Raw genomic sequence first — 20,788 nt, 5'->3', positions numbered from 1 at the left:
CACCTATCACGTTCTCCAAAGGGTGATTTTTGTGAACACTCGTAGTCGGAACCGAACTGACTTGCAGATTGTCTTCCAGGTTCGAAGATAGTTCATCAATGGGTGATTGTTGTTGAGAATGAAAAGGATTGAAGAATTCCTCTTCTGTAGAAGTAGCAGGGGTATAAAGGATTGAAGAATTCCTCTTCTGTAGAAGTAGCAGGGGTATCGACAACATTTGACGAGGAAGGTTGACATTCATCGTATTGCGGTCGTTGCACAAAATTTTCTTCCTCATCATAAAGCATCTTCGAAGCTATTCTCTCATCAACTTCTGCACAATCCAAGTAAGGCAAATTAAAAGATTAAAAAAGCCTATCATAGTCGAAAGCCCCAGCGGGTCCTGTGCTTGGTTTTGGTGATTTGTAACTTGTGATGTCAGTGTTACACACCACCTCAACCTTGCTGGTCGATAGATTAAAGACTCGTCTGTTGGGTGTCCCAACAACATATCCGACTAAAATACCTTCGTCGGCTATCTCACCAAATTTTGAGTTCGTCTTTAATATCGAACACGGGGACCCGAATGGTTCGAGACCACTCAAGTTAGGCTTTCTACCATGCATAAGTTCATAACATGTTTTATTCAATCTTTTAACAGTTAAAACTCTATTAAGGATATAACAGGCTGTTGCGACAGCTTCAGCCCAGAACACCACAGGAAGTTTAGAATCAGCCAGCATGGTTCTGGCTCCTTCAATTAGCGTTCTGTTCTTCCTCTTAGCTACCCCATTTTGTTGCGGAGTATACGGAGCGCTGTACCGGTGGTCTATCCCTTTCTGTAAGCAGAATATCTCCATCTGATAGTTTTTGAACTCTGTCCCATTGTCAGTCCTGATGTATTTAACCTTTTTCCCCATAATATTCTCAACCTTGGTAATCAAATTCATTACCAACTGAACCGTTTCATCCTTTGTCTTCAGGAAATATACCCAAGAAGTCAATAAAATGAAATAGGAGCTGCCGTCAAAACCCTAATTCTCTCTCTCTAGAATGGCGATTTTGCTGATTTTTCTTCTTGTGATCGATCTTGTTTAGGGTTTGGGGTTTATTCGGATTCCTTATTGGTAGTAATCCTTGAATATAACCTTCAGTTCTAAACTCTGCTCGATCTTTCTTTGCTGTCGTCATTCTTTATTAGGGTTTTGTTTGGTGTTTTTCGTTTTTGTTTTGCACGGGTTTTTGCTGCTCCATTCTTTGCTGCTCGTTCTTTGCTGCTCGTTCTTTCGTTGCTTTCTTTGCTGCTCGTTCTTTCTTTGCTTTCTTTCCCGTTTTTTTTTTGGCAGAAGTTAACCTCACTTGTGCTTTTGATGTCCGAGTATGGAGTCTAAAGAGGAGGTCAATCTCGTGTCAAAGGTAAAGAACATTGATGGTGCTCCGATACGTGGTATTTTAAAGAAACATAATCATGGTGTTTCTGCTCATGTGATGGCTGATCCAATGGTGGCTAGGGTTCCACATAATGCAAAGGTGACTAGGGTTTCTTATAATATTCTTGATTCTATGAATCAGGATATTAGTTTATCAAATTCAGTTAACAAAAATGGAGTTGTTTCCCAAAATATTAACGATCTGAATGTTGATTTGGAGGATGATAAGATTGCTGATCCTCAAGGCGATTCTGGTAGGAAAGATGGTGTTGAAAATTCTGGTTCAAAAGCTTCTTATGCCGGGGTTCTTAAATCTGGAAATTCTGAGAAAAAGAAGGTAAACTTTAGGTGTTTGGAGTCAGATTCTAACATTGAAGGTGTGGATGTGATTCTGCCAAAATCATCAATAAAGGAGGTCAATGAAAGGTATGAACATACATTGTATGGTTATTTTTTGGACAAAAGACTCCCTTTTCCGGTTGTAGAATCATATGTTAAAAATGCTTGGGCTAAATTTGGTATACAACGGTGCATGATGAATGCGGATGGATTTTTCTTTTTTAAATTTGATTCAAAGGAGGGAATGGATAGAGTTATGGAACATGGTCCATGGCTAATCAGGTCGATGCCTCTTATCTTAAATATATGGACACCGTTCACTGTGTTATGTAAATCTGAAGTTACCCGTGTCCCGGTTTGGATTAAAATGCATCATGTGCCGTTAGTTGCTTATACGGAGGATGGTTTAAGTATGCTAGCTACAAAGGTTGGTGATCCGATCATGCTGGACTCTTATACATCATCTATGTGTGTTGATTCTTGGGGTCGCAGTAGCTATGCTAGAGCTTTGGTTGAATTGAAAGCGGATCATGAGTTTAAAGATTCTTTAGTAGTGGGAATTCCAGCGTTGATTGGGGAGGGTGTCATTAAACAAACAGTGGAGATTGAGTATGAATGGAAGCCTCCTCATTGTAATACTTGTAAATCGTTTGGCCATGCTGATAGGAAGTGTCCAAAACAAGTTAAAGAGATTGCGAAAGAGAAGAATGGGGATGATGAGGAGGGATACCAACAAGTTAAACGAAAGCATAAATCAAAAGCTGGTGGTAGTGAGTATAAGGGTATTGAGGGTGTTCATCTCTCCAAACCTAAGCCAAAATTCGTTTACCGTGTTAAACAGATTCAGAATTCTCAAAGTAGTGATAAAAAGAAAGGGACTGAAAATTCGTTTGCACCTTTGTCAGAAATCATAGGTGATGTGGATGGTTCCAATGAAGGTTTGGATGATGATATTGAGGAAGTGTTCAATGAGATCAATATTAAGGTAAATTCTGAGGGGGCAAGCACTCCCGTTTCAATGGTTCATAATGTTTAATGTTATGTCTTGGAATGTGAGGGGTGTGAACCGCTCCCCTAAACAAAGTGAGGTTCGGCAGGTTATAGCTGAAAATAAGATTTCGTTATGTGCTATTTTAGAATCGCATGTTCAACCTTCAAATTTGAGTGGGATATGTAGTAGGATGTTTCGTAATTGGAGCTGGAGTTCTAATGGAAATGTTTGTGAAAAGTACTCTCGGGTTATTGTTGGATGGGATACGAATGTGATGGATTTGATGATTCTCTCTCAATCGGATCAAGTGGTGCACACGCAAATTAGTCTTAAATCTGATCGGAAAGTAATTTTCTTTTCTTTTATTTATGCTCATAATTCGTATCTTTTGAGGCGTCAATTATGGCAAAATCTTATGATTCATAACAATTTGGTTAATAATCAGCCGTGGATTGTGATGGGGGACTTTAATACGATTATGAGTCTGGATGAGTCTACTTCTAGTTCCTCTTCGAGGGATATCTCGATGGTTGAGTTTAAGGATTGTATTCAAGAGCTGGAAATTTTAGATTTAAAATTTACTGGTCTTCAATACACTTGGAACCAAAAACCAAAGGGTGATTCAGGTCTTATGAAGAAGCTGGATAGAATAATGGGGAACCAGGTTTTTAATGATATTTTCCCGGGGTCTTATGTTGAGTTTCTGCCGTATAGAATATCGGACCACACTCCAGCTATTCTTTCTATTCCATTGTCCAGGAAGTTCTGTCCGAAGCCTTTTAAGTTTTCAAATGTTCTGACTTCACATGCAGATTTTAAACAGGTGGTTAAGGATGGTTGGAACATAGAGGTAGAGGGTTATTATATGTTCTCTTTGACTAAGAAACTGAAAAATTTGAAGAAACCTCTCCGTAAACTGATATATGACAAGGGTAATCTCCATATTAAAGTTAATAAATTGCGGTTGGAAGTGGATTCTGTTCAAAGGAGTGTTGATGCGGATCCGTTTAATCAGATTCTGCGCGAGGATCAAGCTGCGTTAGTTAGTGCGTTGAATGATGCTATTTTGGATGAGGAACGATTTCTTAAACAGAAGGCAAAGGTGGAGTGGCTTGAGTTGGGTGAGTCGAATACAGCTTATTTTCATAAAGTTGTCAAAGCTAATCAGTCTCGTAATCGGATCGATTGTATTGAAGATGAGGAGGGAAATGTTTTCCATGGGGAGGATGTTGCTAAAATTTTAGTGAATTATTTTAAAGGCTTTCTTGGCAATATTGGAACAGTTTCTGATCTGGATGATCATCATCTTTTTCGCACAAAACTTTCGACGACTCAAGCTAACAGTATGGTTGGGCCTGTTTCGTCTGAGGAGGTTCGAGGTGCTATGTTTGATATTGGAGATGATAAAGCTCCTGGTCCGGATGGTTATTCAGCTGCTTTTTTTTTAAGAATTCTTGGGATATTGTTGGTCCGTTAGTGATTTTGGCGGTGCAGGATTTCTTTATTTCGGGGAGATTGCTTAAAGAGGTTAATCATACTATTCTCTCATTATTACCTAAGGTGGGAAATGCTCGTCTTCCGAAAGATTATAGGCCTATATCTCTTTGCAATGTGGTGTATAAATGTATTACTAAAATTATTGCAAATCGTATTAAAGGTTCTTTGGAGGATTTAGTTGATATTAATCAATCGGCTTTTATTCCTGGTAGGAATATTTCTGATAACATTTTACTGGCCCAGGAGTTGATGTATAGCTACCACCTTGATCGTGGTGCAGCCCGGTGTGCTTTTAAAGTGGATATTCAGAAAGCTTATGACACTGTTGATTGGTCGTTCTTGAAGAGGATTTTAAGTGGGTTTGGGTTTCATCCTATAATGATAAATTGGATCATGACATGTGTAACCTCGTCCTCTTTCTCAGTTTCGGTGAATGGCGTTCCGCATGGTTTCTTCGTGGGAAAACGTGGGTTGCGTCAAGGGGACCCGTTATCCCCTTACTTATTTACTCTAATTATGGAGGTTCTCACTCTTATTTTGAAGCGTAGGGTTCGAAATTCGGCGGGTTTTATTTATCACCCGAAATGTGAAGACTTGGATATTGTTAACTTATGTTTTGCAGATGATCTCTTCATTTTTCTCCATGCAGATCCCGTGTCAGTTCAAGTTATTATGGGAGGCTTGGAGGAATTTAAGGAAGTGTCGGGTTTGGCTCCTAGTTTACCAAAGAGTACTGCTTTTTTCTGTAATACTCTGAACCATGTCAAACTAGATATTCTTAATATCTCCCCTTTTGCTGAAGGTAATTTACCCGTTAAATATCTTGGTGTTCCGTTGGTTTCAAAAAATCTTTATTACAAGGATTGCCGGATTTTGGTGGATCGTGTTCGAGGAAGGTTAGCTGATTGGAAAAATAAAAGTTTGTCTTTTGCGGGTAGGCTTCAATTAATTAAATCAGTTATTTCTTCTATGCATATTTACTGGGGTATGATGTTTTTACTTCCGGCAAAATTAATTACTGAAATTGAAAAACTCATGAGAAGATTCCTTTGGTCTAATGGGGATTGTTGCCGGGGAAAAGCTAAAGTGGCTTGGGAGGCTGTTTGCCTTCCTAAATTTGAAGGTGGTCTTGGTATTCGAAGGTTGTCCGAGTTTAATGTTGCGCTTTTGTCTGCTCATATATGGAAATTGCTTAGTAACAAGGAATCTCTTTGGGTCAGATGGATTCATACATATAAACTGCGAGGCGTTAGCTTCTGGGCTGTCCAAAAGCGGGGTAATATGTCTTGCACTTGGAGAAACCTCTTACAGATTCGGCAAATGGTGAGACAATTTTTCTGGTTTCGTATTGGGAACGGTGACTCTACTTCTGTCTGGTATGATAATTGGTGTACTACACGTCCTCTGATTGATATGGTGTCTACTAGATCAATCCATCGGGAGGGTTTTTCTTTATCTGACAGAGTTTCAAATTTAGTTGAGGAGGGTATTTGGAGGTGGCCGGTTGAATGGAATTCTATTCTTCATTCTGTGCAGTTTCCTTCAATTCAAAATCAAAAAGATGATGAAGTTTGGATCAAAGATTTGAATGGAAAGTTTGTTCAGTTTTCTGTTAAGGATATGTGGCATGCTATTCGATCTAAGGATCGCAAGGTCACTTGGTTTAATGTTGTATGGTATCCTAACTGTATTCCTAAGCACGCTTTTTTATTGTGGCTGATCATTAAGAATCGTTTAAAAACTCAGGATAAGGTAAGATATTGGGAGAACCGAACTGATGTCAGCCAGGTATGTCCGCTGTGTGATGTTCAACCTGATTCTCATGGTCATTTATTCTTTCGTTGCTCGCTTTCACTCAAAGTCTGGAAAGGTGTATGTGAGTTTGCTAAGATTGATTCATATTCTGATATGTGGGGGGATATCTTGGTGAAATACGAGTCTTTTGCTTCTAGTAAATCGGCGGATGTGGTTACTGCTAAACTTGTTTTAGCAGCGACTTGCTACCTGATTTGGCAGGAAAGGAATTTAAGACTATTCAAAAATCAAAAGAGGGATTGCAGTCAGATCATTGATGCGGTAGTGGGCATTGTCAGATTTAAACTTCTCTCGAGTCGGTTTCGTTCAAGCTTAAGGAAGTGGATGGAAGTTTGGAAGCTGCCTAATGCTACATTAGAAGTCTAATGTTTATTTTGTTTTCTTGTAGTTTAATGGGCTGTGTTTAGTGGGTTTTTAGGCTAGCGAGTGGTATGCCTCTCGTCTAGTTTTTGTGGTTGTGTTTTTTTTTGTTGCCGTTTTGATACTCTGTCATTACGCCAGTTTTTATTTTTATTATAGCCTGGGTACAAACCCTTTTACCCAAAAAAATATACCCAAGAATATCGAGAGAAATCATTAGTTATCACCAAGCAGTATGATGTTCCATCTAGGCTTTTTACATTCACGGGACCGAAGAGATCCATGTGAAGTAGGTCTAGGGTACTGACTATTGAATTAACCTTCTTGGTGTGATGAGATTTCTTGTGTTGCTTTCCCTTTTTGCACGATAAGCATTGGTCTTCAAAGTTGAAATTTTTCAAGGGAACACCCAGCACCAGCCCATTCTTGACAATGTAGTTCATTTTTCGAAGATGAATATGCCCCATTCTTCGATGCCATAACTCGGACTCCGATTCAGTTGCCTTTGACATAAGACATGATTCTTCTGTTGCCATCTCAGTCGACCTCATGTTCATAACATATGTATTCTTTTCCCTTGGAGCCTTCATTACTATCCATTCCTCTGGTATCTTGAAACCAGGATACAGTACGTTCGCTTCATTTTTGGTAAAGTGCACAGTGTAATCTTTGTCACAGATCTGAGATACACTCAGCAGATTATGCTTCAGCTCTTCAACGAAATTCACCTTTTCTAACTTCATTTTACCATTAGTCACCGTTCCAATTCCAGTAATTCTACCACCACTCTCTCCAGCAAAACTTACTCTACCTCCCTGAACAGGTTTCCATTCGTGTAACAAATTCTTGTTACCCGTCATGTGCCGGGAACAGCTGCTATCCACAACCCATAGATTGTTTGCAGCCCTGTTCAACTGTTCCTGCACGATTAAAGCAAATGATTAAAATCTGGGGACCCAAGACCTATTGGTCTTGGGTCGATTAAATCTGTTAAAAGGCATCCCGTACTTTGGCTGTCCAAAGTTAGTATTAGAATGATTTTTGTAAGTCCTAAAAGGATACCTTCTAGTAGATTGACTATGAGGCCATCCAAACCTTCGTGAATTAAATGAATTATTTCTAATGATTTGGTTGTTAACAGGAAAAAACTGAGATCGACTTCTTTGAAAACCTGGATTAGTCCAATATCTGAACTTTGATGAGTTTTCATTTTTACCATTATAGTAATTACTGTTAGTTCTATTATCAGTTTTCGAAGGCCTCATACCTCTGAATCTCTGATTCAGAGGGCAATCAGCAATCAGGTGTCCTGTTTGATTGCATCTGAAACAGCTCCTGTGTTCAACTTTCGTCTCAACAGTTGTTTTAGATGTTGAGGTTGCATTACTGCCCGTTTGTCTAACATATGGTGGGACATACGGGTTTAGTGGAGAATTCTTTTCAGTTGGTTTATGTTCCTCTCCACGTTTTAGTAACACAGCCTCTTCTTTTGTCTCACTAGACTCGGATGTCTTGTCCGAATTTGATGAGACAGAACTAGGAACAGAAATCTTAACATTCGAAACAGGCTTACTCGTTTCGCTTTTACTAACTTCTGGATCTTTAATCGTAACTTTAACAGGAACTGTCTGACCAATTTCAACATCAACAGATTTCTGATTACTAGGATCATAAGTATAGTTATGATTATAAGGTGGTGGAACTTCAGAATATCCAATTCCTCCCCTTTTAACTGGGGAACGTTGATCACTTACGAGGTGATCAAGTATTGCGGAGGAATTTCTAAATTGCTCAAGCTTTCTGTTTAGTTCCACCACTTTCACCTGGTAATCAGCTATCTGTTTATCCCATTCAGCAATTAGTTTGGTTTTCTCTTCTAACACTTCATAGCTAAGATCAATTACTTGTATTTTTTCAGCTAGACTGGCTTTAAGACTTCTGATATCTTTCTCACTAGCTTTTATTTTTACCGTGTAATTTTTTTCTCTAGTTTTAGTGTAATAATGATCTTCTTTTAATGTTCTAAATTGAGCATCCAAACTAACAAACTGATCAGTTATTGTTTTCAACTGTTCAGACAGATTTTCACATTTCGTACAAGGGAGTTTAGAACTTACCTCAGAGAGCTGATCTGTCACCTCTGCCATATAAGCTTGATCTTCTCTTGTCTCTCTGTTTTTTCCTTCAGTTTCGATGTTAACCAAGTTGGCCTGTTCAAACACTTCCTCAACTTGCAGATTCCAATTGTATTCCCCGTTCTGTCTGGATATCATTGCCCTATTCTCGTTACTTCCCCCATTCGGTTGTGTTGGCCTGTTCTGACTACGTTCTACACGTTCATTTGTGCATTCTTTAGCAAAGTGTCCATTCTGTTGACAGTTATAACACCGAACCTTTGACTTATCAAAACCTGGTCTTTCACCAACGAATTTTCTACCAGTCTTCTTCATAAACCTTTTAACTCTTCTTACTATCATTGCCATCTGCCACTGTAGATCCATCTCCTCCAGATCATCAGCATCGATCTGATCATAGTCTTCGTCTAAAGTTGCAGGATCAACGATTTTACCTTTAATGTAATTTTCGTAAGAAGCAATGAAAGATGCATAGAGAGCAAACTGCTGTTCAGCAGATTTAACACTCATGGGCATCTGAGAGTAGTTGTTGTTCGGAACACTTGAAGAAAAACTACCCTTTGTTGTTTGAGGTTTAGAAGTGTTTGTTCCACCAGCTACGAAACACACATCACCATCCATGTTGAGAGTTACACGACCATCATGAGTTGAGTTAGCGCTCGAGTCTCCCTTTGAGTAGTAAGCAGATGATTCCGACTTTGAACTTGAACTTGAATTAACTTTCGCACCATACATTCCAGGATCCTGAACCTGATCAGTTGGTGTCTCTTTTCGAACCATGTTAAGTTCAAAAGTTCGTAGTTTGTTGACTGCTGTTTCCAAGTCAATGTTGGCAAACTCTTTATCTTCTCTCATCAAGACAGTGTACATCTCCCATTTCGGTGGGAGAGCATCAAGGAGTTTTTCTACGATCTCCTCTTCTTTGTAAACAATGGAATAATTGCTGAGTTCGGTCATCAGGTGATAATATCTTGTGATGATATCATCAAGTGATTCATTCTTCAAGTACTTGAACACCGAGAATTGGGTTTTGAGTAGCTTAATCTTTGATGCACGTATCCCCACATTACCTTCAAATCGGTTTTCAAGCGCTTCCCATAGCTCTCTAGCGGTTTTATATTTCCTGAAGGTGTGAAGAATCTCTTGTGGAAGAGCCATTGTTATCGCAGCATGAGCTTTGCTTTCAGCCTCATACATCTTCTTTTCTTCCTCTTCCATCTTATTGTATTTCTTAATTTGTTCACGACCCTCATACAAAGCCATTGGTGGAATGTATCCATCTTGAATGCACACCCACATCTTAGCATCTTGATATTTAACATACTGCTCAAACCGATCTTTCCAAGCCACGAAATCGGTTCTCTTAAGCATTTTCGGTACCTTAGTAGCTGAACCTGCTTCCACCTCCATTTTCACCAGTTCCGTAATATTTATAGAAGTCATCTTTGGAAGAAATACAAACGAGCACTCAAAGAAACCAAAAATAAAAAATTTATTCTGAACAGTACTGTAGGCGAAGTTAAACTTAACTTCGCTTGAATTCTTAACTTCGCCCCCTTTTAAATTCGCCTGATTAGGCGAAGTTGTAGATAACTTCGCTTAAGTTAAGCGAACTTGTGAGGTAGGCGAAGTTGTTAATAACTTCGCTTAACCTTATATCTTCGCCTAAACCCTACAAACAGTAGCGGCAACTTCGCCTGATGAACAATTGTTTTTGCAGGTTTGATTTTGACGTTTTGCGAGGTATGCGAAGGTGTAATGGGTTGTTTTTGATGGTGGGAGGTGAGTAGGACACAAAAACTCGGTATATTAACGTAAACTCGTCCCGCGAATAGTCGAACGGAACGATTTCTACACCCGTGTGATAATCCCGAACCACACAATCACGAGCAAACGCTCTGATACCAATTGTAGGTTCCCAGCCGGATCTACACGGAATATCTCGTTCTACGTAGGTGCGGAATCCCTATGTAAGACGATACGAGCGTAGAAGACGAAACACGTTAAACACAATCAACCACACGTTACAATAAACAAAGAACACGTTGTATTGCAACTGATAACACGTGATATATCAATCACCGATTACACAAAACTGAACAACTCCCTCTATCAAACAAACCGTAACCTAACCTTATATCATTCGACAACTTCGCCTAACATGTTTAGGCGAAGTTGTCACTAACTTCGCTTGTTCAACAAGTTCGCCCATATCAGGCGAACTTGTGAGACAACTTCGCTTAATTCTAAATACAAAACATACTAACTCGATTACAGACACTAGATACTGAACTACTGACATCATGTACCAACAAACTTTGACCAAACATTGTTAAGTTTTGGCAATACTTGACTTGAGGCAATAACTAGTCAGCTTCGGTCGTGATGGAAACATAACACTATGCGGCAACGAGTTAACTAAGTGTAGTTAACCATGGGCCACTTTTATTTATAAATGTTTATGAACTGATAGAGCATAACTTACTTTGAAAACCTGTGAACTCACCAACCATATGTGTTGACTCTTTTTAGCATGTTTTCCTCAGGTCACTAGCAAGCACTTGGATTAGGATAACATTGCATGCATGGACTCGCATTGGTTTAAGTTTGAAAACATTTATTTGATATTGGTTTTGCGCTTGTAGCGCCATGAATTATTTAAACTTGTTTGGGAGATGGCTCCCGCACTTTGTTTAGCTTCCGCACTAGCACTTAAGTACTCTGAACATTTTATTTTGATTTGTTAAAACTTTTAAGACCATGTAGATGTCGTTTGGTGTGATTAATGTGTTCGGATCCTGGTTTGTCACCCGCCTTACGGTAAAACTCTGTTAGTGGAAATTTGGGGGTGTGACAGATTGGTATCAGAGCCATTGGTTATAGCGAACCAGGTTGCATACCATTTCATATAGGTTGCAGTCCGGTCTATAGCTTTTCATGATGCATTAGTTACACTGCACATATATACATGAGATACCACTCACTCATCCCAACCCCAACCCTTGTGTCACAGTATGTCTTCGTCGTCAGCTGATCACGCCCGTGAGAAAGCACCTATCATCACTGAGGAGAGCACACCAGCTGCGTCCCCGAGACTGAAGAGGCAGCGGACCATCCCTGATGCTGGCACATCTACTGCTGAGGAGTCTTCACCCGAGCACACATTCTTGCCTAAGCCCCAGTGCGACCGGGAATGGTACCCAGAGGTGGTGACCATGATGATTGAGAAGGAGGAGGTTCCACCCCTAGCTGTTGTAGGTCCTTCTTGCCCTACTCTACCCGCCCTGCCATGCCCTCCTGAGAGGGTGATAGCTGCACTTGTTTCTGGCCTGGATAAGGCGCAGTGTGGGAAACAGGGTATGAAGTCGGACATTGCTAAGCTAGCGCAGAAACAGAGTGGAGCCAAGCATAAGATGGATTTCTTGAGGGAGCTCTGCGATCGGAGGTCAGAGATGCACTACAAGTTAACCTTTAAAGTTGAGAGGCTAGGTGAGAAGACGCAGATGCTTGCAGACAGGGTGATAGATCTGACTAACGAACTGAACATTGCTCGTAACCGTATTCGGGATCTGGAGGACCGGCTGGCACCTCCAGAGGACCCAGTGGAGGACCCTGAAGAAGACCCAGAAGAGGACCCCGAGGAGGATCCGGAGGAAGACCCCGAGGAGGAGCCCGAGGTGAGCGGGTCATCGGGAGTATCTGACGAGTGATATCGTCAGTTGGTATTCGTTTGGATTTCTTTCTTTTATGAACCTAGGTGGGAGGGTTGTTCCCATCCAACAGAGGATATTTTTGAACTATGATGTTTGGATTGAATGATTGTAATCGGATTACAAGTTATCTTTTCAAGTATTGTTTTCTTAAATTGTGTTGTGATGTTCATAAATTAGTTGTTTGATTGTTATTGATGTACTAGAATTAAGGCATTAATCCGGTCTATGTTCACGACTGCGTAGGATTATGTCGGGGCGTGGACGTGGCCATGGCAGGGGTAGCATCAACCTCACTCCAGCAGAACTGGCGGCACTCATCAACGAGCATGTGACCGCAGCGATTGCAGCCGCCCAGATTCCGGGGCAGGCGGCAGGGGGTAAGTATACACTTTACTGTCATTATGACCTATCGAAACTCAGGCACTAACACTTACTTTGTGAACCAAAAATCTAGGAGCCGCGGGGTGCACCTTTAAGAACTACATGGATTGTAAACCCCATGCGTTTAAAGGCACCGAGGGGGCTGTCGGTTTGCTGCGCTGGATAGAGAAGGCAGAATCGGTATTTGCTTTGTGTAATTGCCCGGCTGCGAGCCAGGTGAAGTTTGCTACAGGGACTCTCGAGGAGTCAGCACTTACTTGGTGGAATACCCAAGTTCAGTTGTTGGGTCTAAATGCGACCAATGCTATGTCATGGGAGGAATTCAAAAATCTGATCAAGACCGAGTATAGCCCGCGTGGTGAAGTGCAGAAGTTAGAGCATGAGTTTTGGAATTTGCGGATGGAGGGTTCCGACATTGAGGCTTATACGACACGATCCCATGAGTTAGCGATACTGTGCCCTCAAATGGTCGATCCTTCTTATAAGAGGGTCGAAATGTATATTGACGGTTTACCTCCGCAGATCCAGAGTATGGTGACATCGGCAAATCCCGCCAACATTCACGATGCCGTCCGGTTAGCTCATAAGTTAACTGATCAAGCCGTCAAACAAGGCACTCTCCCGTCCAAGAAGTTTGCTACTGGCACATCCGATAATAAACGCAAGTGGGAGAGTAGTGGCAACAACAACTCCAACAACAAGAGCACCTCTTCAGGCCACAATTAACAGAGACGGTTTGAGTCTCCTCGCAGGAACAACTACCCGAGCCAGAACCAACAACAGGGAGGATATCAGGGGAAACTCCCAAAGTGTAACAAGTGTAACTTCCATCATGCGGGGAAATGTGATAAGTACCGTTGCAACAAGTGTGGCAGACATGGCCACGAAACCAAGTTCTGCCGAGCAGACAACCCCCGGAAACAAGCCCCACCTCAAGAGGCCCCGAAAGGGTGTTTTGAGTGTGGACAGGAGGGTCACTTTAAGAGAAATTGCCCCAAACTGAAGAATGCTGGTAACGGAGGGGCAAATGGCAACGGGAAGAATGGTAACAATGGGAATGGTAACAACGGAGGTGAAGGCAGGGGAAGAGCCTTCGTTATTGGTGGTGGTTCAGGTGAGACTTCTAACGACTCCGTAACTATTACCGGTAAATATAAAATGAATGGTTGTTATGCGCTAACTTTATTTGATACCGGGGCCGATCGAAGTTTCGTGTCAACTAAATTTTGTGAAATGGTTAATAGCACCCCATCTGCCCTAGAGTCTAAGTACACTATCGAGTTAGCAGATGGTAAAACCATCCAAGTGTCCCATATTTTGAAGGGTTGTACCGTAGAATTGTCTAGTCATTTGTTTCCCATAGATCTTATGCAGATTGAACTTGGTAGCTTCGACTTAGTTATTGGGACGGATTGGTTGTCCGAGCACCGAGCCGAGGTTGTCTGTCACGAGAAGATCGTCCGCGTACCTCTCCCTGGGGGATAAACTCTCATTGTTCATGGTGAGAAAGAGAGTGCGACAGTTGGGATCATTTCCCTTATGAAGGCACAGAAGTTACTGCGTAAAGGCCATACTGCGATCTTAGCCCTAATCATCGACAAAGGTACTGACGAGGCTGTGGAGGAGGAGGTCTCAATCGACCAGATCCCTATTGTTAGAGACTTTCCTGAGGTTTTCCCCGAAGACCTACCTGGCCTTCCGCCTCACAGACAAGTGGAGTTCCAAATCGACCTGACACAAGGAGCTGTTCCTGTAGCTCGTGCACCGTATCGCCTTGCTCCGAAGGAGTTAGAGGAACTGTCTAAGCAGTTGCAAGAACTGCTAGATAAGGGTTTCATACGCCCCAGTTCATCCCCGTGGGGAGCCCCAGTCCTATTCGTGAAGAAGAAGGATGGAACTCTACGCATGTGTATCGACTATCGGGAACTTAATAAGGTGACGACCAAGAACCGGTATCCCTTGCCACGTATTGATGATCTGTTCGATCAGCTGCAAGGATCCAGTTACTACTCGAAGGTCGACCTTAGGTCGGGTTATCACCAACTCCGAGTTCGGGAAGAAGACATTGCGAAAACAGCGTTTCGCACTCGTTATGGACACTATGAGTTCGCCGTTATGCCATTTGGGTTAACAAACGCCCTAGCCGTATTCATGGACCTCATGAATCGTGTTTGTAAGCCTTATTTGGATAAATTCGTCATTGTGTTCATAGACGACATCTTGATATATTCGAAGACAAGGGAGGAACATGAAGAGCACTTGCGATTAATGATGGAGCTACTCATGAAGGAACAACTGTATGCCAAATTATCGAAGTGCGAGTTCTGGATGCGTGAAGTAAAATTTTTGGGCTACGTGGTAAGTGGGGAGGGAATCCAAGTGGACCAGTCCAAGATTGAAGCAATCAAGGATTGGCCAAACCCGAAAACTCCCACCGAGATCCGTCAATTTCTGGGATTAGCTGGTTATTATCGCAGATTTATTGGAGGATTTTCCAAGATTGCTCAACCACTCACATCCTTAACCCGCAAGGGCATTGTGTATAAGTGGACCGAGGCACATGACACAGCATTTCAAACTCTGAAAGACAAGCTGTGTAGTGCGCCAATCCTATCACTGCCCGAAGGAGTAGAAGACTTTGTTGTTTACTGCGATGCTTCACTGCAAGGAATTGGATGTGTGCTTATGCAACGGGAAAAGGTCATCGCATATGCGTCTCGACAACTGAAGACCGCTGAAAAGAACTACACGATCCATGACTTAAAACTTGGAGCCGTCATCTTTGCACTAAAAATCTGGAGGCATTACCTCTAAGGAACACAGTGTACGATCTACACTGACCATAAGAGCCTCCAGCACATATTCGAGCAGAAAGAACTGAACATGAGGCAGAGACGATGGGTCGAGTTGCTTAACGATTATGAATGTGCTATTAAGTATCATCCGGGTAAAGCCAACGTGGTGGCTGACGCCTTGAGCCGAAAAGAAACTTTGAAGCCCAAGAGGGTTAGGGCTTTACAACTAACGATTCACTCTGGTCTACCCAAAAAGATCAGGGATGCCCAGTTAGAAGCTCTGAAAGCCGAGAATTTCGATACCGAATCTTTGCGCGGTGTAGACGGGAACTCAGAGGTTAAGTCGGATGGCATTCGGTATTACCATGATCGAATTTGGGTACCGCGTTATGGGGATCTAAGAACACTGGTCATGGACGAAGCACACAAATCCCGATACTCAGTACATCCGGGATCAGATAAGATGTACCATGACTTAAAAGAGCTATACTGGTCGCCGAGTATGAAAGAGGAAATTGCTGGGTACGTGGCTAAGTGTCTGACATGTGCCAAGGTGAAAGCAGAACATAGGAAACCGCCGGGATTACTTCAACAACCCGAAATTCCTATGGGGAAATGGGAACAGATATCCATGGATTTCATATTCAAACTACCCAAGACACCCAGCGGTTGCGACATGATTTGGGTCATAGTGGATCGATTGACCAAATCCACACATTTTCTAGCCATCCGGGAAGCGGACAAGACGGATAGGCTGGCTCGCATTTACATTAAAGAAATCGTTTCCCCTCATGGTGTGCCGATATCGATTATTTCGGACCGTGATGCTAGGTTTACCTCAAACTTTTGGAAATTGTTGCAAAAGTCGTTGGGTACACGACTGGATATGAGCACGGCTTATCATCCACAAACAGACGGTCAGAGCGAGCGAACAATACAAACATTGGAGGATATGTTAAGAGCGTGCATCATCGATTTTGGGAACAGTTGGGAGACGCACTTGCCTTTGGTTGAGTTATCTTACAATAACAGTTACCATACGAGCATACAAGCAGCTCCTTTTGAAGCTCTGTATGGGCGTAAATGCAGATCACCACTCTGCTGGGTGGAAGTGGGTGAGAGCCAACTAACTGGCCCTGAAATAGTTCATGAAACGACGGAGAGGATAGTTCAGATCCGAAACCGTATGGCAGCAGCACGTGATCGTCAGAAAAGTTATGCTGATAAGCGTAGAAGGCCTTTGGAATTTGAAGTCGGGGACAAAGTTTTATTAAAAGTGGCACCGTGGAAGGGTGTCATTCGTTTCGGAAAACGGGGAAAGTTGAGCCCGCGTTACGTAGGGCCATTCGAAATCGTGGAACGAATCGGTCCAGTGGCTTATAGGTTGGACTTACCGGAACAACTCCGCGGGGTACATAACGTCTTCCACGTATCAAATCTTAAAAAGTGCTTGGCTGACGAAAACTTGATAGTTCCTTTGGAGGAACTAGAAGTGGACGAACAGTTACGTTTCATCGAAGAGCCGGTGGAAATCATGGATCAGGACGTAAAGACCCGTAGGCACAGTAAAACTCCTATCGTTCGCGTTCGTTGGAACTCTAAGCGTGGACCAGAGTTCACATGGGAGCGCAAAGACCAGATGAAAGAAAAGTATCCACACCTATTCAAACCTGAAGCCAAACCATTGGTACGATTTAAATTTTCGGGACGAAAATTCTTTAACAAGGGGATGATGTGACAAACCTAAAATTTTTCTTTTTTATCCCTTTTCATGTCCCAGTCTAGTGGTGACATCACATTAATTTTCGGGACGAAAATTCTTTCAACAAGGGGATGATGTGACATCCGGCATTTTTAGGTTAACTCTGTTAACTAAACCCAGTTAAATCCTGTTGACTATGTCTATAAACTCAGTTAGTTCTGTTAACTATGAGTATGAACTCTTGTACATGTGATGTCATGTATGCGTATATTTAAGTCAACGTGTCATTGGTGACTTAAACAAGGATAAGTGACTAATTATAACTAGGATAATAAACTCGTCTTGCATGTTATAATAAACATGTCATATAACATGTATGATAAGTATAATGTGCTATGTGATTAATATGTTATATTATGGTTATTACATGATGATGTGATTGTAAGTAAGCTAAATGATTAAATAGGTTATATTGTATGTCATGTAACATGTTTATTATTTAAATGGAACCTTAGGTTATGTTACATAGGAAATGTTTATTAAAATATGTAGCATGTCACACATGAGTTAATAAAAGTTAACCTAAGTAATTTTATTCATTAAATCAATCATAAAGGGTTGTTAATAACAAGGAGGTTACAACTATTGGATGCCAACACCTTTTCTTTTCCCTTTCCCTCTCTCCCTTGGCCGTAGATCCCACACACACACACATACTCTCACGTTTTGTTTTTGTAAACATCATCTTCTAGTATTTTCTCCATAACACAAGAGTTGGTGATTTTGGTAAACAAGGGTTTAAGCATTTGATCAAGCAAAGTGAGTAGATTATTATGTTTATATGTTTCTTTTTCTTTTAATTCATATGAACCTTGTATCCAAATGGTTGGATCATGAAAGGGGATGATCAAAGTTTGACAAATAAAAAGGATTTTTGTATGAGTCTTGATTAATATTTTGAGTCCTTTATAAATACTTGTGTTCTTATTATGAAATCAAATGGATAAAAATAAGACATGCAATTTGATTTGGTAAGAATGTTTCTTGATGATTGTTGAATCAAAGGATAGAAAAGTTGTGATTTGTAGTTGATTGTGGTTAAAACTGTTTATTGGCAGATTAGATGTTACGGATTTGGATTGTTGATAACTTGATGATATGTTTGAGTTTTTGATCGATTTTTGATTCTATGAACATGTACTTTGAATCTAGTTTTCAGAAAGTCCGAAATCTTAATTTTTGGACACTGTTTTAATACTTTTTATTAATTTACAAAATCAGGATGCAAATCTAAATTAGAGAAAATAATTCTGAGTTGAGTTGTAAATTTCATAACTTGATGATAAAAATATATATGGATATAATTCTACTTCTAGGATGTTGTAAATTGAATTAGGAATCTAGTCCAATTGGTCTTGCATCAATTGGACAAATATGGAATTTCTGACAAATTTTTGATTACTGCTGTGTTGTTGTAGCAATATAAATCATGTTGTTGTAGTAAATGAATATTCTGGACGAATTGGTAAATCCAAAAATTGTGAGAAAAATATATTTTGAACCTAATACTGATGTGTACATGTGTGATTTATTTGGTAATTTAATTATGAGTTTTGATTGATGAGAAAAATCGGTTTAGGTGGTATAAATTGTTAAAGGTGTTAGTTGAATTGAGATAATTGCAAATTGTGATATGTTAGTTGTGGTAAATTAGAACTTTGACTTTTTAAGTTAACTTAGAACTAGTTGACTAAATAGTTAGTCTTGCTTGTGATGTTGTGAAAGTGTATTGATAATAGAATTGCAAGGAATATGGCTAAGTGTGTATACTTGATGATTGATTAAGTGTGACTAGAATTATAAGGTAAACATTCTAAGTCCAACCTTTTAGTCAAAGGTCAATATTTTAGTCAAAGGTCAAAACTTTAGTCAAAGTCAACAAAAGTCAAACTTTGATCAAAAGTCTTTTTAAAAACAATGGGAGATTGTTGGATACTAGTGGTTCTAGGAACCATCCCACAAGTTACTTACGTACTTGCATTTTTAGGGTCTTAGCACGTGACGCATTTACTTCGGTCGGATTTGTGTAATACCCGAAGCACCAACAAGGTGAGTTTACGGCCCCACTTTTATACCTTTCCTTTGGGGGAGGAAACATGCAAAACTGTTTTACTTTACTTGCTCTAAATCTTTACACAACCGTTTGGTTGCTTATAACGTAGTGTTTCTTTGCCATGGAAAGTCCTCATGAACATCGGACCGTTAACTAAGGTTAACTGGCGTGGTAAATTTAAATAGTACTATTGGGTTTGACAAACCCCACCCTGCATTATTCTCGACTGGAGGTCGAACGGGGTGTAACTTTGACCAAACATTGTTAAGTTTTGGCAATACTTGACTTGAGGCAATAACTAGTCAGCTTCGGTCGTGATGGAAACATAACACTATGCGGCAACGAGTTAACTAAGTGTAGTTAACCATGGGCCACTTTTATTTATAAATGTTTATGAACTGATAGAGCATAACTTACTTTGAAAACCTGTGAACTCACCAACCATATGTGTTGACTCTTTTTAGCATGTTTTCCTCAGGTCAAGCAAGCACTTGGATTAGGATAACATTGCATGCATGGACTCGCATTGGTTTAAGTTTGAAAACATTTATTTGATATTGGTTTTGCGCTTGTAGCGCCATGAATTATTTAAACTTGTTTGGGAGATGGCTCCCGCACTTTGTTTAGCTTCCGCACTAGCACTTAAGTACTCTGAACATTTTATTTTGATTTGTTAAAACTTTTAAGACCATGTAGATGTCGTTTGGTGTGATTAATGTGTTTGGATCCTGGTTTGTCACCCGCCTTACGGTAAAACTCCGTTAGTGGAAATTTGGGGGTGTGACAAGAAGCATTGTTGATTTGTTAACATTTTCAAAACAATATTCATTCTTCAAACATGAGACTTGGATAACCTCTATAGTCTATAACATCTCTTTTCCTTAAATGTATATAAACTGATTTGTTGCATGATTAAAAGAAGAAAAAATCGAAGTAATAGGTACCAACTAACACATTGGAACTTAACCCCAAAAGAACATTATAACTCAAATCTCACTGTTGATTAATTTTAAGCCAAAATGGTGCGGTGCAGAATTAGGTTTGAATAAAGCTTCATCTTTTATAAGTTACAACTCATAGTGTATCAACTATTCTATTTCAAATATACTTTTATTAATACGTCATTGTAATTAAAAGATTATCAAAGATCACTGCTTATTTTGAATATACCTTTTTCTTTTATTTTACAACTCACTATGAATATTACTCTTTCTCCTTTATCACAACAATTGTGATTATAAAGCTTTCTTTCATAATCACACCTCAATTTCATGACACAAATTGATCAATAAAATTTCATAATCACAACCTATTGTGATTTATCGGGTAGGCATTCATTAGGAGACTTGAAATTTAGTTACATATTACACTAAAAACATGATACAAAAACTTACTCTCAAGGCGTACCTAGCTTCAATGTATCCTTCAAAAGAATGCCTGAGCAAAATGAGCCAGCCGAACACCGGTTCTCATAAATTCAATGAGTCGACCATGTATTTTGACGAGCTTGGACCCTTCAAGCCTCATAACTACAACGA

The sequence above is a fragment of the Bidens hawaiensis genome, unplaced genomic scaffold, assembly GCF_021521415.1.
Source record: "Bidens hawaiensis isolate Kalapana, Puna unplaced genomic scaffold, B.hawaiensis_p1.1 tig00014777_1, whole genome shotgun sequence".
Lineage (NCBI taxonomy): Eukaryota > Viridiplantae > Streptophyta > Magnoliopsida > Asterales > Asteraceae > Bidens > Bidens hawaiensis.
Note: the sequence above shows the minus strand (reverse complement) of the source record.